The sequence below is a fragment of the Acinonyx jubatus genome, chromosome B1, assembly GCF_027475565.1.
Source record: "Acinonyx jubatus isolate Ajub_Pintada_27869175 chromosome B1, VMU_Ajub_asm_v1.0, whole genome shotgun sequence".
In the NCBI taxonomy this organism is placed as follows: domain Eukaryota; kingdom Metazoa; phylum Chordata; class Mammalia; order Carnivora; family Felidae; genus Acinonyx; species Acinonyx jubatus.
The window spans coordinates 1,366,384-1,382,360 of record NC_069382.1 but is presented as its reverse complement, the minus strand read 5'-3'; the positions used below and the strand labels follow the sequence as shown (position 1 = coordinate 1,382,360).

The window sequence follows — 15,977 nt, the reverse complement described above, 5'->3', positions numbered from 1 at the left end:
CAGAACACAGAAGAAGTTCTTACAACCCAGTAGTCACATGAACAACCTGCTGCGGTTTGAACGTTTCTATCGTTCCCCGCCCCCCCCCCACTCTCCCCCCACCCCGCCAAAGTCATGGGTTGAAATCCTAGTGCCCACTGTGTTGGAATTAGGGGCCTTTAGGACGTCTCAAATCACGTGGGTGGAGCCCTCATGAGTAGGATTAGCCTCTTAAAAAAGAGACCCCCCATAGCTCCCGAACTTTCCACCATGTGAAGTTACAGCAAAGAGACAGCCACTTATGAACCAGAACGCAGACCCTCACTGACCAGAACCAGACCAGCTGGTGCCTTGATCTTGGACTTCCCAGTCTCCAGAACTGTGACATTTTACTGTTCTTTATAAGCTACCCAGTTTATGGTATTTTGTTATAGGAGCCCAAATGGACACAACCCAGTTAAAAATTCAGACAACACTACACAGAGGGAGATAGAGAGACAGACATAGAGATATGTAGATATAATTAGTCATCAAGGAAACGCAAATTAAAACCACAATGATACCATTAATGTAATGATACCAGTAATGATACCTCATTAAAACTGCTAACATTAAAAAGACTGACAATACTGGGGCGCCTGGGTGGCTCAGTCGGTTACGCATCCGACTTCGGCTCAGGTCGTGATCTCACAGTTTGTGAGTTCAAGCCCCGCGTCAGGCTCTGTGCTGATGGCTCTGAGCCTGGAGCATGCTTTGGATTCTCTCTCTCTCTCTCTCTCTCTCTCTCTCTCTCTCTCTCTCTGTCCTCCCCCTGTCGCACTCTGCCTCTCTCTCTCAAAAATAAACATTTAAAAAAAATTTTTGTAAAAGACTGACAAATACCAAGTTTGGCAAGGATATGAGGCAGCCAGAACTCTCGGGCATCGCTGATAGAAATGTAAAACTGTACAACTGGGGCGCCTGGGTGACTTGGTCGGTTAAGCGTCCGACTTCGGCTCAGGTCATGATCTCATGGTCCATGAGTTTGAGCCCCGCGTAGGGCTCTGTGCTGACAGCTCGGAGCCTGGAGCCTGTTTCAGATTCTGTGTCTCCCTCTCTCTCTGCCCTTCCCCTGCTCATGCTCTGTCTCTCTCTGTCTCAAAAGTAAATAAACGTTAAAAAAAATTTTTTTTTTAAAAACTGTACAACCGCTTTGGAAAAATATTTGGACGTTTCTTACAAAGTTAAACATACACCTTCCCTTTGGTCTAGAAATTCTAGTCTTACAGATTTTAGAGGTAAATATTTCAAAAACATTTACAAATATGACATCAGAATGCTACGTGCCTATATACACACACCCACTCACACGCACTCACACATACATACACGTGTACATACAGACACACATACACACGCATATACACACACACACAGACACGCACACACATATACACACTGTAAACCAAGTTAGGAACACCACTGCTCACGTGATAAATCAGCATTGGCTCCAAGGGCATCTTAGGCTTTGTAAATCAACTGCTCCCACACATTCCCCATCACACATCACACTCTTCCTCCGCCCGAGGAAACAATACACACCAGGCACTACTAGGGGAGGAAAAGGATCTAGAATATTAATTCTTTGTTCTCTCCAGAATTCCAACTCGCCACTCATTAGTCTATTGATGTCATCCCCAACGCCCTCAGATGTACATATGCATCCATATGTCTGTATATCCCCGTATTTACAGGAAAAACTAGCTTCCAACGGTCTATAATGTTCCCGTTGCTAGTTGGGTTTTCCAGGGATAACCAGCACCTGGTACAGCCACAAGGCCCAGGGGCCATGTCCCAGTGCTGGTCTATTCCTGCAACAAAGGGAAAAGCCAGCTGGTTCACTAGATTTTTCCCAGCAGCAAAGTTCTGTGTTGTAATGGTTGATTTATACCAGTGAGAGCCACCCAAAATAGTACCTAAACTTTGTATCTACACTCGTGTAAAGCCAGTGACATTTCCAAAACCTACAGGTCTTTTGGGGCGCCTGGGTGGCTCAGTCAGTTGAGCGTCCGACTTTGGCTCAGGTCATGATCTCACGGTTCATGAGTTCGAGCCCCGCGTCAGGCTCTGTGCTGACAGCTCAGAGCCTGGAGCCTGCTTCCGATTCTGTGTCTCCCTCTGTCTCTGCCCCTCCCCTGCTCATGATTTGTCTCTCTCTGTCTCTCAAAAATAAATATTAAAAAAAATTTTTTTTAAGTCTGAAAAAAAAACCCAAAGCCCTACAGGTCTTTCTACTACAGGCTGCCCAGGGTCCCAGCCAGAGAAAATGCCTGAAGACTTGGCCGGAGCAGGTCCGTGCACAGATCGGGGAGCTGGCGCCCCGGGGACAAGCCCGGCGCACACAGCTCACGGCACCCACACCACCCTGGCACAGCGTCCAGGAAAGCCACAGGGACCCGGCCCCTGCCGCGTGAGTCTCCCACCCTGACGACCCCCATGTCCTCTGTCAAGTGTTACCCACATTGCAGAAAAATCTCCTGTAGGAGCCAGGGGTGGCCGTGAAGGGACGAGCCCGTGACTGGGGACAGCAAAACAGAGGACTAAGCTGGGTCTAAGCTGGCCTCGAGACTCCATGCCTTTCCACGCCCACACCTGTTCACCCAGCGGGTCCTGGGTGCACCTGCTCCGAACAGGGTTACTCAAGCGCTGAAGATCAGGCTATGTTCCAAATGCCCTCAGAGAGGCCGCAGGACCCAAGGGGGTTCACAGAAGCGAACAGCCACTGGCTGGTGACCCGTACTGAGGTGTGGACAGAGCAGGGAAGGCGCCCGGGAGCCCAGCCAGGGTTGTGACTGAGGCCAGGTGATCCCGGAGGAGCTCATGAGAAGGTGACTCTGGGGTAAAGACCCCCGGTCCTGGCTTACACCGCACACAGTCCTCTCTTCCTTCATATTAAATGATTCTATGGTTGCTAAAAATAACGTTTGATATGTTCTTCCTCTCAGATTGCTGATTTTTTAAATGTTTATTTTTAAGAGGGGGTGAGGAGGGGCAAAGAGGGAGGGAGGGGCAGAAAGAGAGAGAGAGAGAGAGAGAAGAGAGAGGATCTCAAGCAGGCTCCATGCCGTCAGCACAGAGCCCGACACGGGGCTCAAACCCATGAACCGTGAGATCATGACCTGAGCCAAAATCAAGAGTTGGACACTGAGTGACTGAGCCACCCCGGTACCCCATCAGATTGCTGATTTTTCACATTGTGAACATTAGGTGTGATTTTTCTGCCTGCTTATAACTCTAGGCTGACATCTGGGTTTCTCCAAAAGGCTGCTGATCAGAGGAATCCCCTATGTCCACTCATTATTGTGACTTCTGGGACATCACGGCAGGCACAGAGAGAGGGACCCACTGCGCATTATATTCTTAACACAAATACGTGTCACTATAGGACTTAAGTCATGCATTACCTTTGACAAAAAAAACGCACTTGAACTCTTTAGTTAACCAGCATTTATTACATGAAGCTACTTAACATAATATTAAATGTATGTAAAAGGGTTTTGAAAATACATTACATGCCCTGACTTGTTTCACAGTAGCTGTAACATGATTTAAAATAGTTTGGTTATTTCCCTAATTCAATGTCCTGAATATTTTCGGGCGTCCCAGAAGTGTAATTCTCCGTGTTCCCCAGAAGATGGAGGAATCGGAGGCACGCAGGCCTCTCGAGGTGGCCTTTCCAGGGCGAGACAGACCCCAGACTCACACCATCTCAGAGCCAGCAGGGCCCGGACCCAGCGTCGCATCTGACCCACGTGTTCTGCGGTGAGAATCCTGACCCCGAAATGCAGCGACAGGTGGCGGCGGGGTCATTTGGACCACGACGGACACAGGGGCAAACAAAACCTCTCGCGCCACTTGAAGTCGGGCAAGGTACCCAGGATGTGCACATCTATATGGGGACTTCACGTGGAATTCAAAAGGGAAAGGATACAAACTATTTTTAAAAGTAGAAAAGCCACCAGATGAAGCCCACGGCCGAGGGGGGAGCAGGTGGGCTCGGGGGCTCTGCCTCCCGGGGTTCACTCAGCCGCCCGGGCCGCTCTGGTGCTGGGACAGCTGTTTGCCCCGTGAGGGCTGGTTTTGTGTCCAGCGACACCTGGATGCCCAGACTGAGCGGTACTTGTGGGTAGTCCGAGGGTGCTTCCCAGAGGGGTGAGCACCGCAGAGGAAGAGCAGTGGCCGTGACGGTCCCCAGCGTGGGCAGGTGTCACCCCCTGCACGGGGCCTCCCTGCTCCAGCTGGACACGCGTCTTTTGCCGACAGCACGCCCGCCTCGTGGCCTGCCGGACAAGGACCGCAGGGCTCCCAGCCCCCGTAACGCAGCAGCCAACACGGCACAGCAAATCCCTCTCTGGCAATGTATGCGTTTCTCTTTGGTTCTTTCTCCGGGGAGCCTGACACAGCCTCCAGGTTCGCTAAGCAGAGATGACGAGTTATGCCAGGAGAGCTGGGCCGGGCGGGCGAGCAGACAGGGGGACGGACGGGGATGGCGGGACAGGGGGACGGACGGGGATGGCGGGACAGGCGGACGGACGGGGATGGCGGGACAGGGGGACGGACGGGGATGGCGGGACAGGCGGACGGATGGGGATAGCAGGTTACAGATAACAGATGTGCTTCCACACTCCTAGTAAGAAACACACGCATGTTCCAGGGTGGGACACGTGCACGTGTGTGTGTGTGTGTGTGTGAGAGAGAGAGAGAGAGAGAGAGAGAGAGAGAGAGAGAGAGAGAGAGAGAGAGACAACTGCCCGCCCTGACTGCAGGGGACAAGCTCTGATTTTTTTTATTCTTCTACTTTGACTTGTACCTGTTAATTCCTTACAATTGTGTTAACAATGAAAGGGTTTTGCAGGAAGCCTCCCCGCTCGTCCATGCTGGGCCCGGGCTGTCCTCACCCCTGCGCCCTCCCCTCCACAGCTCGTCCAGGACGCTGTCAGGCTCGGCATCTGTCAAAATGACATCTACTAATGCTTTTAATATCATCTCTTCCTTCCTCGAATCCAAATCTCTGATGCATTCAACCCAGAGAGGCATTTGTATTGCACCAAATAAATGATTAGTGAGCAGGCAGAGAGAGACAGAGACAGAGACCCAGAGACAGAGACACAGAGAGAAACAGAGAGAGACCGAAACAGAAAGAGACAGAGACAGCCAGCAGAGACAGAGACACAGAGAGACAGAGACAGAGACACAGAGACGGAAAGACACAAAGAGACAGAGACACAGAGAGAAACAGAGACACAGAGAAACAGAGACAGAGACAGAGACACAGAGACACAAAGAGACAGAAACAGAAAGAGACAAAGACAGAGAGAGAGAGAGACGCAGGAGGGGGTAGGGAGGCATCCATCCTTCAGGGCTGGGATCAAAGAACGACTTTCTGTCTCCACTTACCCATCACTCCTACCTTGACCTCTTTTGAAAAGAACGGAGGCAGCCACATCAAAGAAAACTCTGATTGTTAACAAAATGGTACAGAATTAACAAATAAGTGTTCTTTTTCTCCACTGCAGTGACCTCCTTAAGCAGCAGAGGCCACTAAGAGTCTTCCCGTTTGTCCCTGGACCCCGTCCCGCCAGAAGGCGGAAACAGTGAGGAGATTCAGGCCAGGGCCCAGAAGAGAAAGGGCCTTTGTTCTCCCCGGAGCCGAATCGCGCTGGCTTTCACACACACACACAGACACACAGACAACGGACACTTAGCCCTCTGTGTTTCTGGTTCTCAGTATTCACAGACGGTGACCCAGGGCAAGGACGACGGAAGGGGAACAGCATCTTGTGTGCAGAACCCGCCCGGAATTCAGTGCCGTCATTTGTAAAAATCCTTCCAGGAAGAGGAAGTGAGGGCCCCAGCGGCAGAAAGGCCCACGGGGGGAACAGGTGGAAACCACCAAGGCAAACGTCCGTCCGTGCAGCACCCGAGACGCGAGATTCTGTTCAGCCCCGTGCCGGCCGTGTGTGCGTGCCAGGCCGGTCCCCACCAGTGTTCGCAACCCTGCCGTAGGAGGCACCTCCAGGACTCTGCTGTCCTGACCGAAGCTACGCAAACCGGCCTCACGATGGATCGGCCCCCGGTGAGGCACCCTCTCGGATTCTCGAGCAGACGGTGTGCCCCCTGCCCCGCGGGCTGTAAGTCAGACTGAGTCGCCTGTTGAATCCCAAAAACCACCCAACATTTTCAAGAGTAAACATTTCCTAAACAGCAACAGCTGTGGGGCAGCATTTAGCTGAAGCAGGACCCGGGTCCTGACCTCGCAGTTCCCAGGATCGCTGCCTGAAGGGGAACAGCATTGTTAGCCTAACAGACTTTACGTGGAGTTAGTCCTGCATTATTCCAGACGCGGTTGTCTAAACCCGGGGGAACGTGGCAGCCTCTCGGGGCCTGTGCAATACTATTTAAATGGCTCTACGATGCTGATACCGTGGTGGACACGATGTGCATTTTGATAAGCGCAATGGTATCATTACTGCTCAGAGTTTAGAGAGTTTCCGGATTATGCCACCGGAGCAGAAGGAAATGTCTGCAGAATGAACTACCAAGGTGAGCATCCGGTTTGCAGAGACACCAGAGGACCCAGGTCTGGATCTCACTGCTCAATGTGCCTGAGAACTGCAGAACTCCGGGCAGATGGGACTACCCAAACCCGGGCACTGGGACCTGGAGCCTGTGAGGCTGTGTCCTGGGGGAGCGCTGGACCCACCCGCGAAAGTCCCGTAAGAAGCCGGGAGCCTCCAGGAGAATTCACCATCCAGCCAGCGCATGACCCCACTTAGAGCATTTACTGGAAAGGACTCGGAGCCCTGACCGCTATCTCTGGGATGTGTACGCCCCTCCCACCCACAGGAGCATCTTGCCCAAGGACCTGAGAGCCGTTCCTTAGAAACGGAATCATCAGGAGGGACCTCCGTGTCCTGGTCCCTGCAGAGAGGGTGGGGTCCCAACTCAGGTCACGGCCAGCAGGCAGGCACGCCCGTCTCCTCGCATTAACACTGTGCAGCCCTCTGCGGGTGGTCACTGTGCCCACTTCCCCATCCCTCCTCCCTCAGTGCCCCTTGAAAACACCATCACCTCGCACAAATGCCACTCTGTGCCCTGGCTCCTTCTCTACTGTCAGGAGGGACAACAAAACCTGGTGTCACCACGGTGATGTCCAGCAGTGACGGCCTGACGTGCTTCGGAGGTCAGCAGTTCAGGCACCCACAGCCGTGCCTTTCCCGTGGCAGGAGACCAGGGGCCCCCACCGTGTCTTCTGGGCTGCGCTGACAACCTGGCTTCACACCCACCCCCCTCACGACAGGGCATCAGCCTCTCTGACTGCTCCTTACGGCACACATCACATCCTTCGTCAGGTTTGTGCAGCTGACTTGAAGGTAGGTTAGACGGTGTATCAAGAGAACGTGTTTCAGTGTGGACTTTCTTAACACAGAATATGCTCGTGGTTCCTTTTATTAAAAGGAACTCGATAACACATTAGCATTTACACATCCTGTACCACTGTTAACAAATATTAGACACGCTGTTTGTGAAACTGCTAAAGGCTCATCCCCAAATAAGAAACCGTCAAGAAAAAAATTAATGGATTTAATTTCTCAAGTTAAAGATTAGTTACTACTCCGTAAAAGATCCCCACCCCCCCAAAAAAATGCTCACAGGTAGAATGTGAGAGAACACATTTAAAACCCCTAAAATAAGCCAAGGGGCAGTGCCTAAAATCTACGAGAGATTGTAACTCAACAAAGAAAAATGTACAGGGGAGCCTGGGTGGCTCAGTCGGTTAAGCGTCCGGCTTCAGCTCAGGTCACGCTCTCACGGTCCGTCAGTTCGAGCCCCGCGTCGGGCTCTGTGCTGACGGCTCGGAGCCTGGAGCCTGCTTCGGATTCGGTGTCTCCCTCTCTTCCTGCCTCTCCCCCACTCTCTCTGTCTCCCTCTCTTTCTCAAAAATAAATAAGCATTAAAGAAAAATGTACAGAGAAGGTAAACAGGTCACAGGTCGCAGAGTGGGCAGGTGACAGGGACACAAAGGGCCCTCAATCCCGTAACCCTCAGAGAAATGCAGATTAAAACAAGAGGGAGCCCTCTCCCGCCCGACGGTCAGACATGGGGAGGCCACACGCAGGCGAGTGCCGGTGAGGATGCGGGTAGGTGCCGGGCGCCCAGTGATGGCAGGACGCGAGCGCAGCCGCGCAGAAAGGCCTCTCACTTGAGCGGTATCTTATCACCGTGCACGTGCCCGCAGAGCTGCTGCCTGGGGTGTGGACCGTTGACGAGCAGTCCTGTATCGCGGGGGCACCCGAAGGGCTCATCCCGGGAGGGCTACTAGGTAAAGGACAGCACGTGCACAGGCTGGGTGGTGTGCCCGGCTCGGGAGGAGACGACGAGTAGAGAGGCACATCCCGGGAGGTGGAGACCAGGCGTGGACGGCAGCCTCGTGCATCCTCCTGGCACCGCAGCCGGGGCAGACCCTCGGGATCAGACAGCGGGCCCCGCGCCGCCCGGTCACCAGCCGGCCTCGACGCGGCCCCTCCTCGCTCACGCAGAATCCGTGGACGCACAGGTGCAGCCGGCGGCAGAGCCGTGCTGGCTGCAGGGCGAGGGGGCCACGCCGTCCCCCACGCCCCCCGCCGTGCCTCCCGGGAGGCAAGTCCCTTCACTGCTCCAAGCAGGAGGTGCCGCAGCCTCAGACGTGACAACGGCCACCGCACGCACCACGGAGACGGGCCAGCGGCCGACGGCGGCGGGACAGGTCGACAGCAAGCAACTCAGGCAGCTTTCTTTTTAAACGCGAGAAGACAGACAAGACCCAGTCAGTGCCGGACACGTCTGTGTGTCTGCACACGACAAGGACGCGCGTCTGCACGTCAGCGGGCGCCGAGGCCCGTTCACACTCCGAGACCAGCTCATCCCGGGCACAGCAGGACGTGGGACATGTGCCACCAGGACGGCGCATCGGATCCGCCGCTCAGGGCGCCCACGCCCCGGGACAGCCACAGGCACACACACGCCGAGGGGCAAACGGGGAAAGGAAAGGGCAGCCCAGGCAAACGGAAGCCGGGGGCACGTGGGTCTGACCCGATTTGGTTTGGGGGCAGACCCTCCTACAAAAGGACTGGGAGCCTGTCCGCCGAAATAACGAACTCTCACTGCTCACAGCTTCTTCGGAGTTGCCCTGACGATCGCACTCCTGGCTGGAAGTTAAGAAACAAAACACACGAGCAAAGGAAAAGGGAAAAAGGAAAAAGGGAGAGCGAGGCGAACCCGGAAACAGACTCTTCACGGAGACCACCGCCGGTTCCCAGGGGCAGGGGGGGATTCAGAGCACAATTAGCATAAGGAAGAATAAAATAAAATAACTAAAAAATAGAGGTTGCCCTGACACGAATGTTTCTAGAAAGATATAAACGGCCAGTGAAGGGCTGTGTCTCTGATGGCGCGGGGTCTGTGAGCTCCGTCGGCGGGGGGGGGGGGGGGGGGGGGGGTGCTGTGGGCCGTGGCTGTGCTCACGCCTGCCGGTGGGGGAAGGGGGACTCGTGAACGCACCTGCTCCTCGGTGGTCTCGGCAGCCGCACAAACGGGGGCTGGGTGCCCCCCACGGGCCAGGCACTGGCCGAGGGTCCGGGGACACAGGGGAAGGGCAGCCCACATCTTCGCAGGGCTCGCTCCGGTGGGGACAGCAGACACACAGGTGCCCGGCTGAATAATAACAGTGAAGACGTGACATGCGGGGCATTAACACAGACCGGGCGTCATCCACGTTAGGAGTGAGAACGCGGGGCAAACGGGTTAGGAACATGAGGGACGCTGACGGTGAAGTCACGCTTACAGGACAGCACACAGCGGATTATAGTAACACAGACGCCATCTAACTAGACGCTGATGAAAACCACCCGCGAAGGCAAGGCCTTCCCAGCGAAGAGGCAGTGGCCGAGGGGCCCCCAGTGCCAGTGCCGCGGGGGGAACAGCCAGGCAGCCAGAACGCCTGGAAAAGAGGAGGGAAAGGCAGGGAGAGGGTGCGGGGGGGGGGGGGGGGGGAGGGTAGCGGGATTCTCACACAGAGAGTCGTGACACAGAGGCTTTTTCTTTTCCAGAAGCAACTTTATTCGTGCCGGCCCTGCTCAGGTGGGTTCGTACCCGGAGAACTGAGCCCCGAACACCACGTGGTGTAGTGTTTTAAGCTTTTTCGATTTCTTTGTCTCCCATACATGGGAACACACAAACATGCAGTGAGTGGTCTCAGTTTACAAGTTCGTGAGGGATGTTGTCACGTGGGCACACGGCCAGGTTACCCTGAAGCTCTCTCCTTTTCTCTCTCCTTAGGGAGGGGACCCCACCACAGTGGGGGTGGACCGAGGAGCCCCTGGGCCGGGGCTGAAGTCTCTACTCCATGCTGAGGCGTCAGCATGCTCCCGGAGAGTCTGAGGGGACGGCGAGGGACGTCCCTCAGACAGACGCTCGGCGTGACAACAGCCGAGGGTGAGGTTCACGTCAGACCCTCTCCACTGATGTTTAAAATCCATGCGAGCCCAGCCTTTCCACTCAGCACCAGTTCGGGTCTGAAGGGGGCAGGAGATCTGGTCCTGGGAGTCGAGCAGGGGGTTCCGAGCCCTCACAAAGGCAGCCAGAGGCCGAGGCCTGAACGTCTGTGGAGTGGGGCCAGGTGGAGGCTTTGATGGCACCCAAGCCTTGGATGGCACCCCCAGAGAGGAGGTGCCTCCAGGCCACCAGAAAGGGGACGGGAGACAGAAGGGCCTCGGACGGGCCAGGGCAGGGAGCAAGAAGGGAATCCTCAGGGACGGGAGGACAAGGGGGTCCTGTGTGGAGCCAGGCCCGGCCCCTGTGTCCTGTCTGCCTCTGGGACCCACGGTTGGCGGGCACTTTGCTCTGTGTTAACGGACCGGCGGCCAGGGCAGCCCAGAGCTTAGGGCCGACCCTCAGAAGATACACAAGTGGTTGCTGAATGACTGACTGGTCGACGAGGCTCCAATGAGTCCAACGAAAGCCTCACCCGCCCTCACAGCCCAGACAGGACAGCATGACCCTCCCCCTGGGCTCCTGACTCTCACTGCTTCTGACACAAACAAAAACTCATCGCAACCGCTCTTTAAATTTTAGCCTCGCGGTCTGTGAACAGAGTCTGAAACCCCAGCGGTGTCTGTGCACTGAGCCTCTGGTCCGTGGTTCTCGAGCAATCCCTGCAGTGGGCCGCTCTGGGGGGCATGACTCCAGGCCACATCCACGTGAGGGGTGAGTCACCCCCACCGTGCGGGGCGGGAGGCCGAGGGCACAGGGGGCTAGTGAACGTGCCCACGGCCAGAGGACGGTCGGGCAGCCCTCACACGGTCTGGCCTCCGCCACGCTTACTCAGCCTGTGAGTAATAACCACACGACAGGGGGGGGCACTTCCGATTCACCTGCCGACCCTGCGCGGTGCTGACCGCAGAGAAGGCTTCATAACTGATGCCCAAGGGCATGAGCCCTTGACTGCAGGCGCGGCAGGTCAACGGCCGCTGGGTCACATCCTGGGAAGGAGAGCACGTCACCCTGTCTGTCTTCAAGACATCGTCAAGGAGGGCTGTGGGGTGCTGGCAGGGTTCATGCTGTGTCCCCACACCTGGAACAGAACCTGGCCCTTACGAGGCGCTCGCTCTTGTTGAGGGAAGGCACCGGTCGGTCGACACTTGGAGAAAGTTTCCGGGCACCGGGAAGGAGAGTCCAACCCCGGGGTCACCTTGGAACCGGTGCACCTGCACAGGGCCCGCATATGAGTGTGGGTTCACTCACACCTGGATGGCACTGCGGGCCACCCCAAGTCAGGACCCGAATCCGGGAGGGCTCTGCTATGCCGGTGGGCAGGCTGTCCTGAGCTCTGGAAAGACCTCACCGTGCTGAGTGTCACCTTGGGGACCATGAGATACCTACCCCACAAATGTCTGTGAGGCGTGGAGGTGATAATGTGTGCAAAGTGCCCGATGTGGCCTCTGCCTATGGATGACCCATCAGTGAAGACCGTTCACTTAAACAGTAAAGTATCTGATAGCTGGGTGCTCTTAAATGCTTTATAACTGGTGGTGACTTGCTTTGCAGAGATGGTTTGGTATAAAACTTAAGTGGCTGCTACGTGATCTGGGGAGCGAGGTCGCCCCAAGTTCATTTACAAGGTGGCTCGTGCCCCCTTTTGGCGCGGAATGATTGCGTGTGCCTTTACGGCTACCGAAAATACGACAAAAGGTCATGACTTCCGCCCAAGCTGACAGAGAGAAAGGACTGGGGGAGAAGGCAGGGTTACTGCCGACCGACCAGCAAAGAGCACCCATCTGACCGTGAATTTCACAGCACGCTGCACAAAGGGAAGTTACACGGCTGACAGCATGTGGGACCCAAAATCTGACAAACTGCCAGGCAGAATTTAGGTATTCGTGGCAGGACACAAGCATCCACGCTGTCACTTATCACGCAATTGACCAGAAATCTGGCTGGGAAAGTGCTGTCCTGCCCCCGAGACAGCCGTTATAATTAATCCAGTGTTCCCTACCATCACCCCTGCTGCCTACAGAGCTTCAAACACTGCATCTGTTTTGAGGAATAACCTTTCAAAAATAACTTGCACACACACACAAAAAAAGATCGACACACACAACATCTAGATGGATCTCAGAACATCGTGCTGAATGAGGGAAAAGGGATGACGACAAAAGCAAATGCTATATGTCTCCATTTCCATGAAACTGAAAAACGGGCAAACGGATCTATAGGGACAAGGGCAGGACAGTGACTGCCCGGAGCCAGGGCGCTGGGGTGTGGGAGCAAAGAGGCACGAGGGAAGCCACGGGTAAGGGACTATTCTGTGTTTTGCCTGTGCTCTAGATCCGTGGACACCTACGTGCATGTATGTATATGTTTTGTCAGAAGTCCTTGAACCGTGTACTGGAAAGGAGTATATTTGTTCTGTGTATCTTTATCTTAATAAAGTTGATCTTGGGGCACCTGGGTGGCTCAGTCGGTTGGGCGACCGACTTCGGCTCGGGTCATGATCTCGCGGTCCGTGAGTCCGAGCCCCCCCGCATCAGGCTCTGTGCTGAGAGCTCAGAGCCTGGAGCCTGTTTCAGATTCTGTGTCTCCCTCCGTCTCTCTCTTACCCTCCCCTGTTCATGATTTGTCTCTCTCTGTGTCTAAAATGAATAAACGTTAAAAAAAATTAATAAAAAAAAATAAAGTTGATCTTGGGGCGCCTGGGTGGCCCAGTCGGTTAAGCATCCAACTTCGGCTCAGGTCGTGACCTCACGGCTCATGGGTTTGAGCCCCACATCAGGATCTGTGCTGACAGCTCAGAGCCTAGAGCCTGCTTCAGATTTGTGTCTCCTCTCTCTCTCTCTGCCCCTCCCCTGCTCGCTCGCTGTCTCTCTCAAAAATAAACTTTAAAAAAGAAAAAACTTACACACACTTTACCCTAATTGCCAAAGCTTAGAGGCAACCAAGGTGTCCTTCAGCAGGCGGATAAATCAGTAAACTGAGGTACGTTCAGATAACGGAATAGCGAACGCTAAAAAGAAGTGAGCTATCCAACCATGAAAGCATGCAGGAACCTTAATGCGCGTCGCTCAGGGAAAGAAGCCGATCTGGAAAGACTACTTACTGTGTCATTCCAGCTCCAGGACGTCCTGGAAAAGGCAAAACTACAGACACACTGAGAAGATGAGAGGCTGCCAGGGGTCGTGGGAGGAGGGAGGATGAACAGGTGGAGCACGGAGGGGCTTGGGGCAGTGAGACCAGGCTGTGTTACTCTATAATGATGGACACGTTTGTCCAGACCCACAGAATGAACACCAGGAGTGACCCCACGTAGACTATGGACTCTGGGCGATGACGACGACGTGTCCGTGCAGGTTCATCAGCGTAACAAATGCACCGTCTGGTGGGGGTGCTGGGGGTGGGGGATTAGGGACTCCTCGGTTCTGCCAGAGGCGGCACGTATCACACCCGCCGGGAAGGTTCACTGGCGTCCCCAGATGCGGAACATTCCCTCTGGTTTCTCAGCCCAGTGTTACTGGACTTTGACATCGCAGGTCTTGGTAGCTGCTTGGGATTCCCTTACTGTAAGTGAGTTATAATAAAAAGCTCTTTCTTAGCTCCTTCCTTTACCCACATGTGGTTTGTGGCCAGCACAGGCTCACACCCCAACGTAACACCGCAGGTGGGGTCTGCCGTGGTCGTGAGTGACGAGGGGCGGGGCAGGCCAGGGAGACATGCTAGCAGAGAGGACAGCCGGCCCGGCACAGCCCTGGGCTCCACGGGGACCACCTCACTGTTCAGGCCCCACGTGTGCACACGGCCAGGAGCACCGGAGTTACCTGTGCTGTTTGTTAAAATGCGAATTCCTGGCCCCACCTCAGACATCTTGCCTGGGAATCTCTCATGCTGGGACCCAGGAACTCGTATTTTTAATTAGTTCCCAGAGGGGGGCGCCTGGGTGGCTCCGTCGGTTAAGCGTCTGACTTCGACTCAGGTCATGATCTAAGATTCGTGAGTTCGAGCCCCGTGTCAGGTTCCGTGCTGATAGCTCGGAGCCTACTTGGGATTCTCTCTCTCCCTCTCCCTCTGCCCCTCCCCTGCTTGCCTCTCTCAAAATAAACTTAAAAAAAAACCCAAAATTCCCGGAGCAATTTGCCCAGACCGTGGGGTTTGAGAAGCCCTGCCCTAGTGGGGCCCTGTGGCAAGTACTGCACACGCCTGAGCTCGTAAGCACTCTGGGGGGGGGGGGGGGTTACAATCCCAAGTGTTCAAACAAGGACATGTGATGGTTCGCGAAGCAGAGGAGTCTGTCCTGCATGTTCAGCAGGCGGGGGACAGCACTACAGCTCAAAACGAACTGCAAAGGACCCCCTTTCTGTGTGCTTTTCCCGCCGAGTTGCAACCAGCAGAGAGGACAGCTTCAGGGAGTGAAAGGGCAACCTGCAGTGACCCCTCGCCAACCACGGGTGCCCACCCCCCAAAACACTCCCATAGTGCCACTAGGGGGAATTCCTTGGGTCATGGTCGAGGGCATCCAACTGCTGCCCTTTGGTTGCTGGAGTGCTTGCAGGCACCTCCCAGGAGCTACCAGACCATTCTAAAGGCCACGCAGTGCCCAGATCACTGTTGTGTTAGCGCCAAAGGGCAAGGACACCACCACTGGCAAAATGGGTCCCCAAGGAAGGTCCTCAGCGGGCCTTTGTGGTCTCTAAAGAGTTGAGTGCAATGGACTCTCCTTTGCAAAAACATTTAATTTGTCAGAAGTGGTTAAAAAAAAAACAAAAAACCACCACCGTCCCTTCTCACTGAGCGAGAATCTTAGACTAATGTGAACTTTTCCCACATCCTTCATCGGCCCTGACTTAGTTACAAGAGTCATCACCTCAGTCTGAAAAGCCCATGGGTGTTGTGGCATTCCGTCTAATTTAAAAGATGCGAAAGGCCAAGAAAATCATTCCAATCTATTATCAAAATCCCAAAACTCAGGGGGAAAAGTTGCAGCTGTGGAAAAGTTCAGATCTAATTCTATTTTTGCAGGGGTAAAAAAAATGCTATGAAGGAAATTATAGACGGCAAGGTCGGGGTGGGGAGCATCTTAGTGCACCCTTGCCTCAGGATGTGCTTTTAGCAACACCGCCCCCTTCCCATGAAGAAATGTTTTTTAAGAGGAAAACACCTAAATTTTTAAAGAGCCCTTCCACATTAACAATAACACAGGTCCATGCTCATGGGGAGCACAAACTAGAAAGAAACCTTTGGGTCTATAAACCACATTCCCAGGAGGCTACGGGAGCACGGTGACCCAGCGGTGTGGCTGGCATCCCGACCATGATGAGCCACCACCCGTGGCCAAGGGGACAGGGGAGGGGGAGGGGGAGGGGAGGTGTCTGCACACATCCTGTAAGTAGTAAGAGACCCCGGTACCTGAACCTTGGAGCTGCAAACTCCTC

General features: G+C 54.6%; 1 long non-coding RNA gene across 1 annotated transcript; it reads left to right on the top strand.

The window, feature by feature from the left end:
* Positions 1-5,519: 5,519 nt before the first annotated feature.
* On the top strand, positions 5,520-11,406 carry LOC113596540 (uncharacterized). Its single transcript, XR_008295779.1, has 3 exons — positions 5,520-7,391; positions 10,336-10,491; positions 11,131-11,406. It is a non-coding gene; the product is annotated as an uncharacterized LOC113596540 (long non-coding RNA).
* The last annotated feature ends 4,571 nt before the right edge of the window (positions 11,407-15,977 follow it).